This window comes from Balaenoptera physalus (genome assembly GCF_965194825.1).
Source record: "Balaenoptera physalus genome assembly, chromosome: 14".
In the NCBI taxonomy this organism is placed as follows: domain Eukaryota; kingdom Metazoa; phylum Chordata; class Mammalia; order Artiodactyla; family Balaenopteridae; genus Balaenoptera; species Balaenoptera physalus.
The window spans coordinates 82,431,500-82,456,595 of NC_138893.1; the positions used below are offsets into that span (position 1 = coordinate 82,431,500).

The 25,096-nt window shown below is 41.5% G+C and overlaps 1 protein-coding gene across 7 annotated transcripts in view; it reads right to left on the reverse strand.

The window, feature by feature from the left end:
* KAT6B (lysine acetyltransferase 6B) overlaps positions 1-25,096 on the reverse strand; it is a 179,969-nt gene that overhangs the window by 113,772 nt on the left and 41,101 nt on the right. The window lies entirely within an intron of this gene.

Below are 25,096 nucleotides of genomic sequence, written 5' to 3' on the forward strand. Positions count from 1 at the left end.
ATATAATCACATTGGAAAATGAAGGTGACTATCAGCAGAGAACTGCTTTATGCGTCTTTTTTCTGCCACTGCACAGTATTAAACAGCACGTCAGTGGGGAAAATGGGGAAACCATGGGATGTGGACCAGGAGACCCAAGCTCGAGTTCTTGCTCCGTCACCAACTGGCCATGAAATAGATAGGACATACAAAGCACAAAACTTCTCTTGAACCTGTTTTCTTAGTTGTTCAAGGACAGTAATGCCTGCCTTACCCACCATCTAAGTGGGCAGTAAAGACCCAATGAGACAAAGTTTAAAAAATAAATAAAATAGCATCACCTGAAAGCAATTCACAAATATAAGTTGCTGTCTAGAGAAAATAAATTAGTTCATATCATGTGCTATGTGCAAACATGATCTTAATCCTCTTCCAATTTATAAATGAGAAAACAAAGCTTTGTCAAAGAGGTTAAACCTAACTTGTGCAAAGTCATAGAGCGCGTACAAGAAGCAGGTCAGAAAACAGCCCCCATTCTTCCCGTCACGACCCTACCTCCAGTGACTTCAGAACAAGGAGGCTACATACCTTGACTCGAGAGGATCCAAATTCTAGGTGGCTTCACCTAGTTTACAAATGCATTTCATGTGTGTTGAGAGGATGAACGTTCTATAAGAAGCACTTTGCTGTTGTTCTTTTTTACTAAACAAACATACAGTTTATTATTAACAAAGAAAAGGTCCAGCAAATACACATAAGGACCTACTGTGTTTAGTTGAACAAACTAATTTAAAAGTGTCTGTTTGTCTTCTGTGCTTGGTATGGTTAAAATTCTAATTTAATATGGCAAAAATATCTGCATCTGAATTACACTGAATTTCCTATGGAGTTTTCAAGTTCTAAGAAACATAATAACCCCCAAATTTTCAATTTGCAAAGCCTGAAAAGCAACATAGATCCCTGTTCATAGGTTCACAGTGATCATTTACTGAATGTAAACCATGAGGAATACATTTAAATTTTTAATAGAATGTATTTTTTATAGAAAAGCTGAAATTTCTTGACTAGTAATTTAAATCATGATGCAAGCTAAAATCATTTAAAAATCAAGACCATCTTGGATGAAGTTCACTGCTAAGACACAAAATAGATGCTGGTCTCATCTCTTATATTCTGTAGGATGCAAGCAGCACGCCTTGTGAGAAGGTAACAGAAAAAAGAAAGTCTCCGGCTAGTGGTGACTTACTGGATTTTCACTGCCCACAGGCTTCATGGAAGTAAAAGGAACTGACCAGCCTATTGGGACTGAAGATAAGAGGTCTGTCTGTGGGACACCACAGTGGGGAGGGGAGCTGCAGTACCACGGCCACTGGACTTGGGCCACCACTCTAAGCACGCTGCTCTCAGTGTTGTCAGGTGCGGGTGAGGAGCAGGGGAGGTGGATGCGCTCACCGGGGTGCGCGCCAGAGCGTGTGCCTGTGCCTGACCTTGTTTCAAGGGTGGGGAAGGATGCAGTGAAACCAGAAGGTTAGGCAGCAGGATTATAATAAAAACACTTGAAGACTTACGAAACAAGGCTTTTCGAAATCCTAAACCATTAAATTTAAACACCAGTCGTTAATAAACCATAAAGTAATTTAAGAGAAAATAGAATTTTAATACGGCACAATCTTACATCACACACAAACTCACACTGGAACAATATAATCGAGCAGAGTAAACCACACTAAATGTAAAATCAATAAATTCTTTTTTGATTGTTGAACCCTCCCCCCAGTCAGCACCACCACCAAAGAAAAGACTATAAGGAACTTAACAGAAGGAAATTAATCATCATAATACTTTGGGTTCAATACTGATCTACAGTGCAATAATTTGGGCATTAGTTCAGTTTATTTGAAATAAGATTTAAAGCGGCACATTTAAAAGAAACAGAATTCATTAAGCAACCTCTCAAAAGAATCATTTCCTCTAATTATTGCTTTTACAACAGAAGACAAAAGCAACCCAATGTAAGTTCATAAAATCTACAATTAGCTGCCAAACTCTTACCAGATAAAATTAGAAGAGAAAGGATATTTCAGACATATAATTGGCAAAAAGTTCTGTTACTTCTAGAAAGGCATTTTCTGTTTCTTTCTATCCATAATCATTTAAAGAAGACAAATACTTTGGGCCAGATATTGTGGCAGGTCCACAGGAATGAAGGACTAAAAAGACAAGACAAAGCTGGGTGCGCTAAAAGTTTACAGTGCTGGGTTGGAGGGGGGGCCCGTAATAAAAATCCTCACAATACCTCCAGACAAGTGTTTGAACCTGGGCTGTATGTAAGAAGCTATGGGAGAAGGAAGCTGCTGATTGACTGGTTGAGTCTTAAAGGAGCATGAGCCTGAAAAGGTAAAACAAGAAGGAAAGCAAGGCTCTCCATATTCCATAGACAAGAAACAACAGTGTGTGAAAGGGTACAGACAAAAGGACGAAACCGAATATTTTTAGGGAATCTTTGGACAGAGGAGGAGCGGGAAAGAATAAGGAGGAATGATGATGGAGTGCACAAAGCTGGAAAGGTTGATGGGAACCAGATTATGCAAGAGCACTTTAGTCAAATGATGGAATTAATTCAAGCTTCATGCCCTAATTCAATAGGGCCTACTGGGAAAATGTTGAAGATCTGATCAAAATGTCCTATTATTTCCTAAACTTTTCAGTATTTCAAAATATTTAATATTATAATTAGTGTTTTAACTGCAAAAAAAATATGATTAAAGGACAGAGTGAAAAGGCAACCTATGGAATGGGAGAAAATATTTTCAAATCATGTATCTGATAAGAGGTTAACATCCAGAATATATAAAGAACTGCTACACTCAACAACCAAAAACGAACAATCTGATTAAAAAATGGGCAAAAGACTTGAACAGACATTTCTTCAAAGAAGATATACAAATGGCCAACAAGCATATGAAAAGATACTTGGGCTTCCCTGGTGGCTCAGTGGTTAAGAATCCTCCTGCCAATGCAGGGGACACGGGTTCAAGCCCTGGTCCCGGAAGATCCCACATGCCATGGAGCAACTAAGCCTGTGAGACACAACTACCAAGCCCACGTGCCACAACTACTGAAGTTCTCACACCTAGAGCTCGTGCTCTGCAAAAAGAGAAGCCCCTGCTCGCTGCAACTAGAAGAAAGCCCACGCACAGCAACCAAGACCCAATGTAGCCAAAAATAAATAAATAAAATAAAAAATTTAAAAAAAAAAAAAGATACTCAACATCACTAATCATAAGAGAAATCCAAATCAAAACCACAATGGGGAATCACCTCATATCCATCAAGATGGCTACTATCAAAACAACAGAAAATAACAAGTGTTGGTGAAGACATGGATAAATTGGAACCCTAGTGTACTTTTGGTAGGAATGTAATGCGGCCACTATGGAAAATAGTATAAAGGTTCCTCAAAAAATTAAAAATAGAACTACCATATGATCTAGCAATCCCACTTCTGGGAACATATTCAGAAGAATTGAAAACAGGATCTCAAAGAGGTACTTGTACATCCATGTTCACTGCAGCATTATTCACAATAGGTAAGAGGTGGAAGCAACCCAAATGACCATCAGTGGATGAATGAGTCAAGAAAAGGTGGTATATATATAAAATGGAATATTATTGCCTTAAAAAAAGGAAGGAAATCTTGTCATATGCTACAATACAGATGAACCTTGAGGATATTATGCTAAGTGAAAAAAGACAAATATTGCATGATTCCACTTACATGAGGTATCTAAAATAAGCATACTCTTAGAAGTAGAAAGCACAATGGTGGTTGCCATTGGTTTGGGGGAGGGGGGAAGGGGCAGAAGAATAGTGTTTAATGGGTACAGATTTGCAGTTTTACAAGATGAAGAAGTTCTAGAGATCTGTTACATGACAATGTGCACATAGTTAACACTACTGAACTATGCACTTTAAAAATATACTGTACTATGTACTTTACACTTTAAAAATGGTTGAGATGGTTAATTTTATTACGTTTTTCACCACACTTTAAATAAGGGGTTCCAAATGCCAATACAGGGACATGACTTGTACTAGCTATAAAATTAGTTAGCAAGTTTACAATGTTCAGCTTATAGTGAATTTCAACTTTCTCAGATGACAAAGTAATTGCTGGCAAGTTGTACACCTGAAATCTTCAGGGTACAAAATAAGTGAAACTGCACTTAATTGTAAAACCCAGCTCTAATCTGCTGGTGCTGAGAACACTGACTGTGCCATCATGGAAGGCTTTTTCCAAGTTCAGTAACAGAACTACTGATTTGTAGTTAGAGTTTAAAAAAGAAATTATCTTAAATAAATAAAGCCAAACTTTCAGGTATTAAAAAGTCCAATCTAATCTAAATCAAAACTAATTTCATCCACTGTGAAGCTTTTCCCCTAAGACCAACAGTGAGGAAAGTGTGGGGTGCCAGAGAGTGAAAAGAGGCAAATGTCAGAAGAAGGAAACGGAAATGTCCATCCATTTGTCTGTGGTCCTCCGGCCTGTAAAACATCTGCCGATTGCAAGAGTCCAAATGCCAGATCTCTCTGGTGAGACCCCGTCTCTGGAACCTCCATGCTGCCTGATGCAGGCAAGGAGGGCCTTTGGCTTGTCTCTCACAGCCTCCTCTCAGCTCCTGCCCCTGTGGTTCACCCACAGCCTCTTTCCCCTGGGGTCTCACACCCAGCGGACAGGCTGCACCTGCAGGTAAGGTCTTTCAAGGTGACTCAGCGGCTGCCTCCAGGCAGACCTCCTGGCCAGCAGGAAGTGTCAGGCGTTTGCTGCCCCCTCTCTACACACTGCTCCCCCCACTCCCCACCCCGGGTAGCCCCAGCCACACAGCTGCTTCCAGGTGAGAGGAAGACACCAGGCTCTGTTCACAGACACCTCCAAACTTCAGGAGAGACACACCACACTCCCTCAGGAACTCTTCCTCGGGATTCCATCCTAATCCCATAGCAGCACCTGGCTGGTGACTGCAGTTCAATAAAATGTCCATCTCCTTTTGCAATCAACCCCGACCTTTCCTTTTTCTCTTGAGGCCTCTCTCAAATGAGTGGGAGAAGGACAGAGAGGAAGAAACCTTCACTTCCCTTGGGGAAGAGCAGTCTCTCCTACTAGGAGTTCCTCGCATGAAATCCATTTCTAGTCTTCCTGACGCAGGCTGGGTTATAGGGTGGAGGTTGTGATAGTCGCTAGACCCATTTAGCCACCTCTTGACAAGCCCAACAATGGATGCTTCTAGAATCCCTCGAGACTATGTGGGTACTTACTGCCAACTGGTTACAGCTTTGGGACCTTGGCCAGAATTTTAGGCAACGGAAAACTCACATTTAACATGCTATCATATATATTTGTATAGGACAGAAAAATGAGACGGACTATATTAAATTGAGGTACCCTGTTATCAGGTATCTAAGGTACCTCCATGAAGTGGACAATTTCTCTAAAGACAGTGTGAAATTCAACTCTATTAAGTATTCAAATAACTGCACAAATAAGCACTGTTGCACAGAAAAAGCAGTCAACCCTGATGAACCCAAGCTGCTGGCTGGCAGGCAGTGTCACCACGCAATAGCTTGAACTGTCTGTCACCAATGCTCAGGGTTCTGATTATGTGCACAAAAGCTGGTTAGAGGTATCAGTGCGAAACGTACAAAAGTAAAGGCTAAGCCCACCTGTATTAACACTCATGTGTGTGACAAGGACCATACAGGGAAGAAGAATCCTGGCAATTTTAGTAACTCTACTGTCACTACTAACTTCTACTGTCACTACTAACTGTCCCTGCATTTTATACCATTCTCTCCAGATTCAAACTCCAGGGTGAAAGCAGTCAGCAGGCTGAGCCTAAGTAGTGAGCCCACCCCTGTAACTCCCAGGAGGCAAGGCCAGGAAATGCCCATTTGACCTGAGCCAACTTCCACAGCAGAAGGTACACTCTACCACGGCCCACCAGAGGGCAACCCATAGTGGATGCCAAATGTCTATAGATGCTCCCTATCTTCTTCCTTAAAGAACTCATAACTCAAAACAACCCTGGCAATGATAAACAATGTTATTTCTGCCAGTCCACATTGCATGCTAATAGCATTCTGACTAAAAAAATGATTTATAAAAGCATATCACTACCACAGTCTGCCATCATCAGTCAGAGTCAACAAAAAATGAAAGCTCCCAGAAAGGCTAAAATCATTAATGCAACGCTGATGACAAAGATGCCAGGAGATTATTTAATTTTTTATGTCAGATCATGTTAATTGTCATGTTTAAATTTGTAAATTGCTGCTTCTTAAACTATCCATTTACTAAAATAATAAACAATGCATGTTGTGACATATTAGTGAAATTATTATTTTTAAAAGCATCACAGACACAGATGAATAACCATTTCAGTGCAACCCCTTGTACCATTTAGGGGAAAACAAGAAAACCTGATAAGTAATACTGCGGCAGAAAAAGCAAGAATTGCTATCACATTTCCCTACCCCAAACTAACCCTCCACATTTCAGATTCCTAAGGTCAGTTCAGCTCAGCAAGGCACCTGGGGAGCCAAACCAGAATCCAGAAAGTTGACTGGAGGCTTCCTGCCAAAGACAGCCATCGAAGCAGCAGCTCCAGCTAACATCGAGGGTGAGCTGGCACCAGAAGGGTGGTCAGGTTTAAAAGAAAGCCTGTAAGGAACTGCCAGGACCAGAGAAGCTGTTCCAAATCATACCACAGCAAAGGTAACGAGGATCACAGCTTTCTCTAAACAATGTTCGCCCATTTTCATCTGCCACTAACCTTACTCAGTAAATCTTTCATGTTCAATTTCACCTCTTCATACAGGGCTCAGTTCCTCACTTTCACTGAATGGAGATTAAAAACTAGGGTCTCCTATGATCTCCTGTGAAAGGGAAGTGGTTATTTGCAAATGCTGGCTGGCAGAGAGTAAAAACAAAGTTTGTAGAACAAATGTAATTTTGAAATTCCATCATTTGATTGAAAACAAAAACAAAAACAACCCTGTGCTCTACATACTTTTTTTTTTTTTTTTTTTTGGCTGTTTTGGGTCTTCGTTTCTGTGCGAGGGCTTTCTCTAGTTGCAGCAAGCGGGGGGCCACTCTTCATCGTGGTGCATGGGCCTCTCACTGTCGCGGCCTCTCCCGTTACGGAGCACAGGCTCCAGACGCGCAGGCTCAGTAGTTGCGGCTCACGGGCCGAGTTGCTCCGCGGCATGTGGGATCTTCCCAGACCAGGGCTCGAACCCGTGTCCCCTGCATTAGCAGGCAGATTCTCAGCCACTGCACCACCGGGGAAGCCCTCTACATACTTTTAACACAAGATTTGAACATATATCAAAAAACTCTCAGAAAAATCTAAAGTGACCACATTTTTAAAAAATCAAACCAATGATGGTACAAAAATACCTGGTAATCAAAAGATTCAATATAAAACGTGTGCCTACTGAATCAAGGTCAAACTCCTAAACTGGCACCTTCAGCTCTTCATGGCCTGGCTGTAACCTACCTTTTAAAATCTTGGACTTCCCTGGTGGTGCAGTGGTTAAGAATCTGCCTGCCAAACAAATCAGGGGACACGGGTTCGAGCCCTGGTCCGGGAAGATCCCACATGCTGCGGAGCAACTAAGCCCGTGCGCCACGACTATTGAGCCTGTGTGCCACAAATACTGAAGCCCACGTGCCACAACTACTGAAGCCCGCGTGCCTAGAGCCCGTGCTCTGCAACAAGAGAAGCCACCGCAATGAGAAGCCCGCACGCTGCAACGAAGAGCAGCCCCTGCTCGACGCAACTAGAGAAAGCCCACACGCAGCAACAAAGACCCAACGCAGCCAAAAATAAATTAAAAATAAAACAAAATAAAATCGTACTTCCTACTGCTTCCCTTTTATAGACCTTTTCCATCTACCTGTTTATATGCCTGTACCAAGAAACTGTACCGCTCACACTTCCTCATATTCTCCTTTGTGCCCCTGTTCACAGTGATGAGCCCTCCTTACCTTCCTCCCACATCCCTCCTTAAAAATCAACAGGTTCAAATTCTACTCTTCCTCCATTGACTACCCCAAATGACATCTTGGCCAAGAAGTCTTCCTGGGTTTCCCAGAGAGTGCTCTCTTCCTCCTCTGGCTCCCACAGCCCTGGCTGACCTCTTACAATAAGCTACACTCTGTACTTTTTTAATAGTCATCTCTGTTTATAGTGTTTGTACTAAACTCTCCGTGTTTATCTTCAAAATGTAGCTCTTGCTTTACGGAGAGGCACCCACACTCTGCTCTGTGTACAAAGGTTCCCTGCTGAGGCCTCCAGAACAGAGCAGACCCTGCCTCCAACCTATGGCTCCTGCCTGCCTTTTTACGCCCCTCAGATTTAAAAGCCCACTTAACTCCTTTGGCTCTTCACCACTAGGGCTCAGTTCTCCACCCAGACAATGCACTTTCCTTTCAACAGCATTGAGTAACACTCTGTGGTCTGACCTATTTTCTGCCTCACCATACAATTACCTTATCCAAACTGGATGGGACACCACCGACCAGGCCTGTCCCAGGGAACCCCCAGTTGGTAGATGAGTAACCCTACAGTAATTACCCCTAGCTAACCTGGCACCACCTTTCAGACTGACACCTTCAGCCTTTTCACACTGACAGTGAAGGTTATGATGGACCAACTGGCCCTGGGCTCAAGAATCCTGCTCCCTGCTTTTCTTGGACCTCATACTCAATTCTCTCCCACTGAATCTTCACCACTACTTAACTTCTTAATGGAGCTGAACAATCTCTCAGCCATGCAAGCCTTAAAGTCTCAGATGAAGCTGAGTGTCAAGCAAAAGGTAGAGAAAGAAAAGTGACCCAAATGACACAGATAACCAGTCAGCTCTATCTATCTCCTCTGATATATATATAGATAGATAGATAGATAGATAGATAGATAGATAGATATAGATATATATATATAATTTTTCATTACACAGTAAGTGAATACATTTTCACTGTGAAAAAATTCAAATAATACAGATGAAGTCTCTACTGACACCACCTCAATCCCATCCCATTGCTTCCTTACAGTCCTTGATCAATGCATTTACCTACCATCTTCCCTTAAGTCTAAGATCTTATCACTTAAGATTTACATTATGCTTTACCAAAAAAAAGATTAACTATTAAACTATGCCACCAATTGTTAGATACACTGATTTCAGAAATGTTAAAATGTGAAAAACACATTTCAAAATCCACAAAATACACTTAGAACCAAAATGAATTTATTTTATATATAGATTTCATATGCATAATACATAAAGAATGCATGAAATGCAATACATATAGAAATATATCTAGTTCCGAGGGTTTTTTTACATAAATGTGATAATTTTGTAATTTATTTTTCTCACTAAGAATGTATCTGGGAGAGTTCCCCATACCAGTTGCATATAAATCTACCACACTCCTTTTAGGTGTGGCATAATATTCTACATGCTGGCTGTACCACTGTGCATTTAGTTATTCCAATATTTCACCAATGCTAACAATGATAGAATAAGGGTGTGCCCATGTAATTTGTGCTAGACACAAAATTACTGAACCAAAGGTATGTAACTTTATTTTCATGGATACTGTCAAACTGCTTTCCAAAAAGGTCTGAACAATTTATACACTCACTATATATAAAGTATACCCATTTTTTCTCACTGTTGCCAAAAGAGAATATTATTAATCTTTTTAACTTCTGTTAATCTAACAGGAAAAAATCATATCTGATTGTTTCGCAGAATTTATAAAATAAATAAATTAAATATATTCTCTATATTTATCCTTTGTCTACTACACATGGTCTATTTTCTCCTAGTCTCCTATTTGTCTTTTAATTACACTTGTGATTTTGTCTTTGGTGATACAGAGATTTCAAATCTTTGGGAAGTCAAATTTGCTAATCATTTCCCATCTGTACCTGAGATTACTTACATGTAGGTAATATTTTCTTCTAAGAGGTAACTCATTCTTTGCAATTCCACTGGGTTCTGGCCTGGCAGTGCTTAGAGGGAGATGGGATACACTCCCACGACCCAAATGCTAGAAAATTTCCACAGCTATCCTAAGCCCACCTCTGAAAGGGGCAGGTGCCAGTCAGTGCTCTGCCAGCCTGTGGGCACAGGAAGGACTAACCAGTTCCCTTCCTTAGTCTGAGGCAGAAGCCTAACCCATTCCAGGCTATGTGTGTCAACCTGGGCAGCCTGACATCATGGCCCAAGGCCAGAGACCAAGGACCAGACACACAAGAGAAGCGAGCATCCCACTCTCCGTGGCTGAGTTCCCGAACCACGAGTGTCTGGACACCTTGTGTGAAGGTTGCCAACCCACCTCCCCACACACCACCACCACCACCTCAGCCTCAGATGTAACAGACTGTAACAGGGATGTGGCACTACATCCCTGACCTGGCAAAAACAAACCCACAGTGACAGTGTGTACCCACAGTGGGTAACTCTGGTGACTGGATCCTGACAGGCCCAGCTGCCAAGACACAGCCCATGTGACACGGTCTCCTTCCCCAGGGGAAATGGCTGGCTCTTCTCCCTCCACATCTGCACCATAAGATCAGATCATTAACTCTAGCTCCCCACTGTTTATGCGGCCTCCCTCTCTCCGTCTTTAACCTACTGCTCCCCTACTGCTCCCTGCCTGCCTGAGCTTCACCCTTCAGGCCCTCATGACTCACCCAACTGCCAGAAAGAGGGCCCAGGACAGTCATGTTCTGAGTTCCCTGCTTCCAAGCAGTGCCTAGTGAGTTCTGGTTAGTGGCTTGGTGGGAAGACGTGGGGCTGTAGATGGGTCACAGATTGGTGGGGACACACCCCCCTCTGCTCTAAATTCATGATTTATTTAGCTAAAATCACAGAACTTAACGGGCAAGTGAGATGGCTGCACAGAATAGGAGCAGATACAGCCTGTTTTCCTGTGGCTTTTTCTTTGCCCCTAGGTTTCCAACTAACAGCACAGCCAACTGAACTCAGGTGGGATCTTGCCAGGGTGGAGAAAAAAAAAAAAAAAGCTGAATTCTTGCTGCAGCTTTAAAAAAAATCTGGCTTACCTAACACTCGCTATAGTTTTGTTTAAGGGAATATTTATACATATTAGATAATCCTGGTTGTTGAGCCAAACTCAGCAATATCGAGAATTCCTCCTCACTTAGGTGCAGGCGGGGGGGGGTTCCTGTCCAATACCTCTGCCTCCAGCTTTCCAGAGTTTTGGGAAGGTCCATCTCCCAGAAGTGGTGAAGACCTAAGGGGCCTGCTCAGACACATCTGGAACTCATCAGAGAGTCTCACAGTGTACACCTGGAGAAATCCCAATCCCACCTCAACCCTCTCTCATCCCAAATTAATCTTGCATGTCAGGATCCTAATGTTCCCAGATGTAAACAGTTCCTCCTTGTGCTGTTACAGCCTCAGCCATGCTGCAAAGAACTAAAGCCAAATGCTGACTTTAACAGCCTGATGATGATACCCTACTTGGCATTCTGTGCTCTAGAAGAGACCCCCTTGGACAGGGCTCACCCTTTGGCCTATCAAAGCCTCCCAAGTAAGACTCAAATAGAAAGCTCCATGAGGGGACCACCTAAGTTCCACTGACTCAGGCCTCCACATTTAGAGCAGTTCTTTACACACAGGAAGTATTTTCTAAATATTTGTTCAATTAATTATATTGGAATTTTTTCTGGAATGATTTGCTTTCTCAGAGTTCATTTCTAATACCTTTAAGTCTGATAATCTTACGCCTTTGTTAAAGAAGTCTTTCCCTATGGCTAACAGCAACGCCATCCATCATCAACTTCAAATTTAACTAGCCTCAAATATGACCAGCTTCAACTTCCCAACCCAAAACAAGAAACCTTGACAGCTCAGGATGTCATTACACTAAATGGTGATTTTCTACATGATCTAAATCTCTGTTGTCTAACATGGTAACCACTAACCACATGTGACTATTTAATTTTAAAGAAAACTTAAGATTTAACTCTTCGGTCTTGCTAGCCACATTTAAGTACTCAACAGCCACATGTGGTTACCACATTGGGCAGTGTGTAGATATAGAACATTTCCATCATTCTTTTAGTCAGCACCACACTAGATGCAATGTAAATCTTGAAAATCCGAAGAATTCTTAGCCTGTAGCCAGTAAGTATCAGATCATCAAAGTGCCACAATTAAATTAAAAAATACCACCACTCCTTTAATTAAAGCAACAGAAGGAAACACTCTCACTGATGAGTAGAGCTTTTATAATAATAGATTTGTCTCATCACAATGAAAAATTTAAACACAGCATAATTCTCATCTTTCTCTGGTTGCCAAAGTTAATATGCTAGGCAGAGGGCAATGCATACTTGAAGTCAGAGGAATCCTCTCTCTGGACAGATAAAATTTCTAGTTAATGGTCATTTAGGGAACTAATTTTTACATAACCCTTAATGTCCTAGGCTGAGTAGAGTGTGCAAACATCTAGAAATTTTTCAACCCAGGGATTCCAACACGTATGCATACAAAACCAAAATATCAAAGTCCTCTAAGAGCTCAGAATTTGAAGCTAGAAGGAAGGTTGCCAGGAATATGTTAAGTATGTAAATTAGAACAAAGAAAGCCTCTACTACGTGGGTCATCCCCCCACCACCTCCCCACTAAATGCCAACTTTCCTTAACAAATAAAATACCCACATAGGGAGTTAGAGAAAAGTGATCTTCTGTGTCTTCTGTAGACTTCTAGGAACATTAAGACTTCAAGGTAAAAGGCCCAGGCATCAAAGTTACATCACTTTGACAGAAAAGTTTTCCCCCACAGTGAATCAATAAGAGGGATAATAAGTGCACAATGGAAAAAAAAAAAAATCAAAGCCAAGGTGGATAATGATGGACAAAACAGGAGGCCTGAAGGTAAAAGACAAGATAACAACTTATCCAGAAGAGTCAAGGTATAAAACAGTATGTTAGAGTCTGAATTTTACACATTTTCAGTATGTATTTGTGACACTCTCATTGGGCTGTCCACCACCCTGTCTAAGAAATTGAGCTTTACTTACCACCCAAGGTCATTCACCACTGCTTACTAGAATGTACCCTGCCTTAAGGACCACTCAAACAACTCAACTCTTTTCAGGTCAGTTTTCTGCTGGATCCTAAGGCCAGTGATTTTCTACTAACAGAAGGTCAAAGGAAATATACCCCTAAAATACTGCCAGGAGGGCAGCTGGAGATCTCACAGGCAGCCAACAATTGGGAGTTTTAACTTTCATCTCCCTTTTCCTGTCACAGCATGTCATAGTCCTAAAACAGTGATCATCCTTTTATACCTGACTCCTTTGTCCTTAAAGAGCTATTTATCATCATGAAATAAAACTGTATTTTCTCCTTTGGGAATATACACGTTCTTCGACAAGACAGGAAATCCTTAGACCATGATGGGTAGAACCATACTGGGCTCACAATACTGACCTTGACTTCACCGGAAAATTTTAAGAGGTTAAAATTTCATCCAGGTAAGAGAGAAACAGATGAGAAACAATGTTCTCTCCCATTTTACACATCCATTATTTCAATTCCATTGCCAACTGTTTGTAACCTTTTTATAAACTCTCAGAAACTCAAGCAAAAACACTGCATGAGTCACTCTCTCAAAAGTGTATAAATGAGGAATACGTGACCATATGCACACTATCATTCACTGAATTTTTTAGTAGCTCTTTTTAATAAAGAAAATACATATGATCATCAAAAGTATATTATAAGCATGTTACAGATTCTGGTACAGATTTCTTAAAATTCAGAAGAAAGTAGGTGGACCAAAAAAAGCATTAACATATCAACCTTCAGAAAAGAGGTTTAAAAGGTTTAAAACATTAAAAAACAAAATGTTTTAACCTCGATTTATCAGATTTACTAAAAAATTTCTTTACTAGGACATTAGGGAAGAAATTAACTTTTTAAACAAAGACAATTTTTAAAAGTAAGCAATCTTACAAAATGTTTATCTAACAGAATCCCGGCATGCTGGCTATAGCATCTCTATTGACATACCTAAAAAACCACAAATTACTATGAAATCAGTCTGGAAACATGTGGCCCATGGAGAAAAAGTCTTTAACAAAGAAAGGTTTCTCTCTAAATTACATTAGTATTCACAGAGCGGAACAGCTTGTTATAGATGCATGGCATTAGCCTCACGTTCAGTAATACCTTTACTAATAAGAGAATATGTCTGAATATCACACTTCTATTTTAAAAAACTTAATTATCAGAGGCTAGAATTGAGAGGCCCAGGGATGAGTTCCAGGCTATCAGATAAGAGGATGGATGCAGAATGAAATTATCATTAAATATTAACTAAAAGTCAAACATGTAAGAAAATATAAAATATGCATCAGACAGTTTGAGGATGAAGTTAAGTAAACGAGGCGGTCAGCTAGATTACTTTAACAGCAAGAGGAGAAATAAGAGGAATCTATGTTTGAACAGGGAAGAGAGGACAGTAGAGGAAATCTTGAAGATGGGGCAGAGCTCCAGGCTCTAAGTGAGGTGAAGAGGAGGATTCCGGCAGCCCCAGCAGACACATCCAGTCTGGGTCTCAGCACAGATAAAGGAGTGGGGAAGGAAGAGAAGGTCTTTCCAATCCTACTCTCTCACCCCAGGTCACCCACCAGGGGTCTATCTACATTAAGACTACTTTCAAGGTCAACCTCAGCAGGAAGCCTGGGTGACAGGAGGACCTCTGGTGTCTAAAACTCCACCCCCACCCATGTGCTAGCTATAGCTGGCACATGCCTGCAACATAGGGTTTAACATGTAAATTATGCCTGAGATAACATACAATTGTTTTCACTATCATCAGTCAATCAAGCAAAGGTATCAGTGAATGATATCAGATTCTTGTGTTTTGACAGAAGGAAAGAAGACAGAGAACAGAAGGTCTGGGGTGTCTGAAGGTAGCCAGAAGGCAAAGGTGGGAAGCATAGGGCAATGGAAACGCCAGAACTGAGTGATGTGCAGCTATGGGCCAGCACCTCACTTTATACAGGTTTATCTCAGAAAAGCCTCACAATAACCCTACGGCTGAAGTGGAGCGAATCAATGAGGGTAATTCTGATGTAAATCTACCCCCAAATCTTGGAAAACTAATGCTGTCCAGTAAGAATCAAACTATAAGCTATACAAGAGTATCCTTAAAGAATCAGAGTAAGATTTGCCTGAAGACCCAGCAATCTACTTCTAGGTATATTCTGGGAGAATATAGGTATATTTCAAGAGATTTGAAAATGTGTGTCCACCCAAAAACTTGTACACAAATGTTCAAAGCATTATTATTCAAAATAGCCACAAAGTAGAAACAACCTAAATGTCTACCAACTTATAAATGGATAAACAAAATATGGTATATCCATACAATGGAATGTTATTCAGCATTTAAAAGGAATGAACTACTGCTACATGCTACAACTTGAATGAACTTGAAAACATTATGCTAAGTGAAAGAAGCCAGACACAAAGAGGCCACATAGTGTATGACTGCATTTAAATGCAATGTCCAGAAGAGGCAAATCCCATAGCGCCAGAACACAGACTAGTGGTTGCCAGGGGCTGAGGGAAGCAGGGAATGAACGGTGACTGTGAGTGGGTACAGAGTTTCATTTTGGGGTAATGAAAATGTTCTGGAATTAGGTAGTGGTGAAGGTTGCATGACTTTGTGAATATACTAATAAAACCAATGAACTTGTACACTTTAAGGTGAATTTTAGGATATGTGAATTTTTGAAAAAAGATTTGCCTGAAGACAATAACATATCCAAAGACTGTCCATCAGAAGGGGAGACTTGTCAGCAACAGAAGCTCAGAAAGGGGGAAGAAACAAAAATGGCAGTGTCCAGAGGAGAAGCTTCACCAGCAGAGAGACAAGGAACCCCGAGCTTGGTCCCGTTGGAAAGGCTTTTCTGAGCAGCACTGGCGCTACAGAACTCTCCCCAGGATGCTGTGAGCAGAGCCCCCTAGGGCTGAGTAACATGGCAGCCCTAAGACCCTCTGTCCAAACCTCACGTGCACTAAGCAGCTTCTGTTTCCAGTATACTCCACGGATCCAATATCACTTATTTCTCATTGTAAATTATTAAATTATTATTTAATAGTTTAATAATTATTTTATATAATTTATAATTAAATAACCATTTGATATTATTAAATTATTATTAAAATTAAATTATTAAGCTGCCTTTCAATCTTTGTAAGCCCAGTCAAGGCGGTTTCATCCTCAAGAGATAACCTACTTCCACATTTTTAGACCAAAGAGAATATGGTAAGACTAGGGTGACAACCACGCTGGCTTTCCTAGGACTGTTTAGGCTATAGTACTGAAAGCCCTGCATTCCAAATTTCTCAGTCCCAGGCAAAAAAGGACAGCTGATCACCCTACAGACCCTGAAGTTTGTATCTACACCAAAATAATGTTGCCCTAATGAGGGCAGATACTGTATAGACTGACTGATGCAAACTCATTCTCACCATCTTTTCCTTGGCCTTAGAACCAAAGAGGCTAGAAAGCTAAGTTCTTGATCTCCCAGAGTACCTGCAGCTAGTGACAGCCATGTGACTCAGCTCAAGGCAATGAAATATAAGCAGAGGCCCCTGGTGGAGGACAGGGTGCCTCATTTCCTGAACAGAAAGGAAAAGCCTCACCAGGAGAAAGCTGCTGCTGCTACCTCTGGCCCTTTCCCTCTTTTCCTGGCTGGAACAAAGCACTGATGTCTAGACATGAAGAAGCTGTGTTGTGAGAATGAGAAGAGCGTCAGGAAGGCCTCAACGCTAAGGACGGTGAAGCAGAAAGATGCAAAGACCCTGAGTCCTGGCGGCACCATAGTACCATGGCAGCCTTGGAGCGCCCACCCCTGGCTGCTGCAAGAGACAAAGAACCCCTGCCTGTTCAACCTCCACTGAAGGTCTCTACTATCCATTATCTACTACCCCTCACTTGAACTATTTGTGAAACTTCTTAAGAAAGAGCCAGCAGGCCACTCCAGGCTTAAAGGAAGTCATGAGAAACAACTTTAAAAAGTGAATTGTTCTCATTTTTTATACCAGGTATGTATATTTTATTAAAAAAAAAAAAAAAGCTCAGGGACTGAGTAAGGCTTGGATCAGACCTGGGATGGGTGTGTTTGCTGGGTATACAACTAGGTAAATGTTTTAAAGCTGAAAGGTTAATAGTTTGTTTTGTGGTCAGGAAATAGGTGTGAATGTCAAGTCTACAACATCAAAATGGCCTCTTCAAAGTGTCACGTAGCTTTCTCGGAAATATTCCGTTTTGAATCAATAAATGCTTTTTCTTTTAAAGTTTCAACAGATACTAATCTTTCCACTTCACGGATGAGAAGACTAAGGCTCAGAGATGAAGTGAAAGGCCCGAAGTCACTCAGTTAGAAGGCAGAGGAGCCAGGATTGAGACCTAGCACCAGCCCAAAGACTCTCCGCCTCTGCCCCAGGGATGTAAGGGATGGACTGAGTGCTTTGAAAAATGCACCCGGGCTTCCCTGGTGGCGCAGTGGTTGAGAATCTGCCTGCTAATGCAGGGGACACGGGTTCGAGCCCTGGTCTGGGAAGATCCCACGTGCCACGGAGCAACTGGGCCCGTGAGCCACAACTACTGAGCCTGCGCGTCTGGAGCCTGTGCTCCGCAACGGGAGAGGCCACGATAGTGAGAGGCCCGTGCACCGCGATGAAGAGTGGCCCCCCCGCTTGCTGCAACTAGAGAAAGCCCTCGCACAGAAACGAAGACCCAACACAGCCAAAAATAAATTAAAAGTTAATATTAAAAAAAAAAAAAAGCACCCGTCTGCTGAAATGAAGGAGAGGATGAGATGAGGCTCCACACAGTGGCACATATAACTTCATCACGATTTCTTTAAAAAAAAAAAAAAAAAAAAGTTTAAACAAGTTTGATTTTATTATAAACAGGCTTTACCCTTAAAGATTTATATATATATGTATATGTATATATGTATATATTAGATAATAAGGTATCTTGTGGATAAAATAGTCTGTTGAGATATTTACTAATACAATTATTACTTACCAAGAAGAAAATGAAAAGTAAAATTGCTCAAAATACTCAATAAAATGAAGACCAGGCCCCCTTCCTGGGCTAATCCTTGAATGTCGGTATTCCCAGAAGCCTGTCCTCTCCTCAGCAACCATCATCCCCCAGACTCCTCTCCCTCATCCCACACAACAGACTAGAAATGTCCCGACACTTTGCTGTGTCCTCTCAACCCACGTATACTGCTCCACACCCAAGACCTCGCTTCTCCTTTACCTCAATTACACATCACTCCCTGCCTCCAATCTCTCTGCCCCACAGTCACGTCTCACGCTTCCACCTGTTATGTATCTAAAATATAAATCTCTCCTCCTCTGCTTAAAAGCTTACTGACAGAATAAAGTCCAAATTTCTTCACTGGACACAGCTCTACCATCCTCGCGGCCTCATCTTCCCTCACACTTCCCCTACTCTGAGCCATACACTCTGTTCGGCCATCTGCTTCTTATCCGTTGCCCAAACATGCATTCTGGATCACACCTCCGGGATCACACTCTGGGCTCGCTATTCCCTCTGCCTAGAATGCCATCCCCACTTTTGGGCTGTCGGGTGCACTCTGACACTAAATCTCAACCTAAAAGTTCCTCCCTCTGCAAAGCCTTCCCCAGCAAAACAAATTTCTCCTTCTTTGTGCCCTCAGGGTAACTTATTCATGCCAAGCGCAGTTACTTAGCACACAGCATTAGCATTAGTTGTATGGTTAGCTACTGATGCACCCCACTAGACTCTCCTTGGTTGACCACTACGTACTATACCCATAATAGGTACTCAGCAAATGAATGGATATAAAATATTTACTATACCCATAATAGGTACTCAGCAAATGAATGGATATAAAATATTTGATGGGTCACTGACTGAAAGAGTGAACCCCATTTAACCTTGAGCTTCTTAAGGGAAAGAGTGCTGTCTTAATCATTTCCGTAACCCTAACACTGGCAAATCTCAGATGCCCAATAAATGTTTGCTAAACTCAACATCATCACAGCTCCTTACAAAAATATCTCCATTGAGTTGTGATTTAATGCCATCCCTTTCTGTGAACCGAGAAATGAGAAATGTCTACTCGGACAGGGGTTTGGTGTCATTCAGGGAAGCTTCATTTCAGTACATGTATTTTTTTTTTCTTTTTTCACACACACACACTGTATTTTATTTTTACAAGAGATAAATAGACTGACACCAAGCATTGTCAGTACATGTATTTTTGATTTGTTTTAACTTTTTCTTTTTGTACAACTAACATGCATTAGTTTTACGATCAGGTATTTCCCTTTGGGGGGAGAGGAGAGAAAAGAGTGGGAAGAAATACTGTCAATGTTATTACTCATTGTTGATCATAAAGGATTAGAATCCAAAACAAATTACCCTTAAATTCAGAAAAAGCTGGAAAAACATTCTCTCTCCTCAAACTTCTAGGCTTCCATATCAGACAATGAGAATCTTATAAACCACATCTCTCTTTCCCCTTAGCTTTTGGGATGTTTAGAACTAAATTATTCATTCTAGACATAGTGTTTATCTAGTCTTTCATCTTAATTATTTTTGATGCTTTGGAAAAAAGATCAGTATATTAAATATATTTTAATCACCTAAGTCACCTAAAATCATTCTTGGATCCAGGCATGGTATAACCACCATGTATAAAGGTGAAATTAGGCAAAGTCACTTTCTGCCTCATCAAACCCGTAGTAAAACCTTGGAAAAAAGTATATATGTCTCAAATCTTGGCAAAAGCATCCCCCCTTTTCTAAATTATTTCAATGCATTTTGATGAGCTTCATTTCAACTGGGATCTTTAAACCACCACATATTTAAGCATCATTAAAAATCTTCTTCTGTAAAGCATTAGACTGCCCACACTGACACACAGCACCTTAACACTACATTATTCTGCTCCCAGAAACCCTTGTGGTTGGCTTAATTTTGCCTTGGAATAAAAGGCTTACTTAAATTGAGAAATAATTCTGTACGATAATTACCAAAGCAATAACTCCTCAAAATAAAATTTTGCTTTAGTACTTGGAGATGCCTAAGAAATAGTACCACGAAAAGCACACACACACAAAAGCAAAGATTAGCTTTTAATAAAACAAATCTCTGCATGAAAAAAAGTAATGTCAGTCACAAAGAAAGAACACTTATATGTACCTTCCACATTCCATACATAACAGAGCAGATATGCTCCTAAGAAGTTGAAGCCTTATTTTCTACTGCCATAGTGAAAAAACGGGAGATACATTTCCATTTTCAGAGCTCTTCAAATAGTGGGCAAAGCTGACGTGAAGTTGCAACTGTAAATATTTGTTCCCTTCTTGGTTTAAAAATTTCATGATCATAAAATTCTGTATATAGAACCCCTAATTAAAAAGGAATCTATTTGCCTTATAGGATGCTTGAATTTGTACGTTTATTTGAGATGAATAAAATGGTGCATACTAGAAAGCAGCAGGAATTAGAAATTTGAATTGTATTGGTTTAACAAGTTCCTCCTGAGATTTCATTTGTCAAATCTAAGAAGCTCCTTCAGATGATAATTTGTGTGACAATGTAGCAGTACAGTAAAAATTTATATCTCCCCCTGACCTTGAAAGTATGGAAGGATGATGATGTGTGATGAAGAAACAACAAATTAAATGTTTGAGAAAAAGGAAGACAATTTTCCATTACGTTGATTTTAGGGTCACTTGATATCACCATTTACTGGTAATCCACTAACAGGGTCCCCTCATTGTTCAAGACTGCTTTAATATGCTACTCAGAGAACCAGCTAAACAAAACTGATTATCACACAGCATACACAGATGAACAGCCACTATTGCTACTATTTACCTCTATACTAATCTGGAATCTAGACCTTAAGCCTGAATTGATTTCTTAAAATAAGCACCACTGCAACAAGCACCTAAGAGTTACTGAGTTCTTATTATGTGCCAGGGATTGTTTGAAGCACTCTGTATTAACTAATTTAATTTACCGAACAGCTCTGTGAAATGAGTACTATTCTCCCCAATTTACCAAATAAAAAATTTAAAAATTTAAAAGCACATATATCTCACACAGAGAAGGAAATTCACTTACTGCTAATAGGTCCAGAGCTCAAAAATGGGGAACCAACACTACATAAACTGATATTGGGCCCTCCCCTCCCTCTCCACAAAACTTCTTCTCTAGGCACCCACCTAACTTTCCTCCTTCTTTCCCTTAATTGCTCTGAAACTCTGGCCCCAGGGCCTCTGCTCTTCTGATCCACACTCCCAGCCCACCCCCCCCACCCCCCCATTCAACCCTCCACCCCCGGAAGCTCATCCAGTCTCAGTCCTTTAAATACCAGCTATATACTGATGGCTCTCAAATTCTCCAGTTCAGACTCTTACCTAAGACTTTGATCATCCAACTGACCACCCTGGGTCTCCACTTGTATGTCCAATAGGCCTCTGAAACTCATGCCCAGAACTACTGATTTCTTTTTCTCTACAATCACATTTCTGCATCAGCCTCCAGCCTTCCCTACCAGTAAATGGCGCCATCATCCACCTAGATTCGTCCCTGCATCCCGTCCCTCTACATTCTACATCCAATCCATTATTTGGTCCTGTTAGCTTTTTTTGTTTTTTAATTTTATTGAAGTATAGTTGATTTACAATGCTGTGTTAATTTTTGCTGTACACAAAGTGATTCAGTTATACATATCTATATCTATCTATATATATATAGATATAGATATGTATACTTTTTCATATTCTTTTCCATTATGGTTTATCACATGATATTGAATATAGTTCCCTGTGCTATATAGTGGGTAGGTCTTGTTAGCTTCATCTCCAAAAAAGTGTCCTAAATCTCACCTCCTCTCCTTCCATTCTCCCTGGATCCCCTCGCCACAGTTCCATCCCCCCAACTCAGGGCTTTTGCCTGGGCTGCTGCTTCTGCTCAGGACACTCTTCCCTGAAGCAAAGCTGCATCTTCAGTTTCACTCGGGTCTGAACTCAAATGTCACCTTCACAGCGAGGCCTTCCCAGATCAGTCTTCCTAAATCTTTAGAGCACCTATCACTCCAAAACCTGAAGGAATCTTAAGGTTTCACTTGGTAACATGTTTAAAGGTAAGCTCCTTGAGGGTCAGGTCTGTTCTACTCACTGCTGTTGCCTAAAACAGTGCCTGGCACACAGCAGGCACTCAATATTTATTGACTGCAAGACTGGAAGGAGAGGATGACTATGAAGTCAACTGAGAAAACACTGACTTATAACCCATCGATCATTAAGGAAATAAACAACACAGGACAGCCAACAGTAGCCACCCAAGTGAGTTTATCTTTTGCTCTCTTATTCTCATGGGGATTGCAAGACCTGTTTACAATAATCCTGTGCATGGCTTTCCAACTTTCAATGGTAACTCAAAGTAAATAACACATTTTACATCGTGACCTAGAATATACCTATGTGCATATTTAACTAAAACAGAAGCTTCATGAAACATTACTTATCCTTTCCAAGTGGGACATGCTATAATGTTTCTTTTCTCTTCTTTTTTAATGCTGCTAGCAACTACTACATTGATTTCCCAACCAACTAATGGGGCAGAATTCAGTTTGAAGAACACTAAACTCATGCCTATTATTTTGGTCTTCTGGGTAAAGAGAGTAAAATCTCTGCCTACACCTGACAACTTCAAAGGAGTCACTTCACATCCCTGAGACTCACCTCACCCATGGGGTGTGTTAAATCACTGTGTTAACTATTCATAGAGTGGCTGCCTTGAGTAGAATGGATTGGGGGTGAGAGCACCTTGGGAAGGAGAAGATTCTTTTGGAATTCAGTCTGTAACCATACGGGGGCAATTTCTACCTCCTGCTCTTCCCCCGGCCACCACATCCACTCCATCAGCCAGTTCCGTTAGTTCTACCTCCAAAACACATTTCAGATCTGTCCTCTTCTCTCCATTCCCACTGTCACACCCCAGACCACGCCTCCATCATCCCAAGAGCCACCTCCCAGGTCTGCCTACCCCTCCTCTGGCGCCCTGTTAATTACTCCCACACACAGCAGCCTCAGAGACCTTTAAAGTTTTACTTTTGGAAGAAAACCTCAAACCTACAGAAAAGTAGCAAGAACATTACAATAAACACCCATATGCCCTCAGACAATTTGCCATCTTCTATTCCTCCCTTTTTTTGCTGAACCGTTTGAGAATAAGCTGCAAAGATCACAACTCTTCCTCCCTCCTAAGAACAAGGACATCTTTTCATAACCACAAGGCGTTATCAAATTCAGGAAATTTAACATTGATACAATACTATTATCTAATAGGCAGGCCATATTCAAATTCTGCCATTTATCCCAACACTGTCCTTTAGAGTAACATCCAGGGTCACACATCTCATTTAGTTGTCCTGTCTCTTGGTGATTTTAAAAACACAAACCAGATCCTGTTGTTCCCCAACTTTAAACTCTCTGCTGCTCTGGTTCTCTCTGCTACAGCTAAAGGAGCTGCCTTTTTCTTCCTCAAACACAAGGGAGGACCCTTCCCTCCCTGAGCTCCTCAGCTCTTTCCACAGCTGACCCTTCCTCATCTTTTCGTCTCTCCTCAGGGACTTTCCAGAGCACAATGTCTACAGTCACATCCTTGGCTTTTCTCTCTCTCACTTCACTCTTGATTTCTTTCCTGTCACTTAACACAGCCTGTAATTACCTTGCTGTTTTTTGGGGGTTTTTTGGGGGGCTGCATTGGGTCTTCATTGTTGCACGCGGGCTTTCCCTAGTTGCGGCGAGCGGGGGCTACTCTTCGTTGCAGTGCGCGGGCTTCTCAATACGGTGGCTTCTCTTGTTGCGGAGCACAGGCTCTAGGTGCATGGGCTTCAGTAGTTGTGGCGCATGGACTCAGTAGTTGTGGCTCACGGGCTCTAGAGTGCAGGCTCAGTAGTTGTGGTGCACAGGCTTAGTTGCTCTGTGGCATGTGGGATCTTCCCGGACTAGAGCTCGAACCCGTGTCCCCAGCATTGGCAGGCAGATTCGTAACCACTGCACCACCAGGGAAGTCCCTACCTTGTTGGTTTATTTGCTTATCATTACTTCTCCCACTAGAATATAAATTCCATGAAAGGAGGGGTGTCTCTGAGAATAGTGGTTGGCTCAGAGTAGACAATAAATATTTTTGAGTGAATAAATGAAAGAATAAATAAACAAACTGCTTTAAAAAAAAAAAGTGGGGGGCTTCCCTGGCAGTCCAGTGGTTAGGGCTCCGTGTTTCCAATGCAGGGGCCGAGGGTTCAATCCCTGGTTGGGGAACAAGGATCCCACGTGCTGTGCAGTGCAGCCAAAAAATGAAACATTAAAAAAAAAATTTTTTTTTTTACATAATAATAAAATTTTTTTAAAAGTGGCCTTGTCAAGACTTTGCTGTGTAAGGCTGCACACCGAAAGGGACACGTCAGTGAGACCCCTTCTCTTCCAAGGGACAACACAGCACGTGGGCACAGCCAGGGTGCTGTCAACGTGAACGCTCATCCTCAGGTAAGCACTGTGAAGGTTACCAAGACCAAAGACGACAAGAGGGTTTAGCAGGCCAGAACGAGGTGGTTTCAAGTGTTAGAAAGAATCACGTCCTCAGCTTGAAAGAGGAAGCCCACAGTGTTCCAGAGAAAGGACTGGCTCTGAAGTCACAAGACAGGGTTGGCCGCCCATCTGTGTGGCCCTAACTCTCTCTGGGCCTCCATTTCCTCATACGTCTAGTAAGGATAATGCTTAACTTAGTCCATCTGAGAGGAGAGGATGCCGCATGAAAGATACTGGATGGCAGGTCCTTTAAAACTACAAGGAAAACAGGCTCCTGAATAGAGGGGAGGAGGCAGTGAATTATGGCACACAGCTGAGCAACAGTAAATGATCACTTCCTAACAACAGCCTAAGTGAGAGGCCCGGCTTCATGTCTGGCACA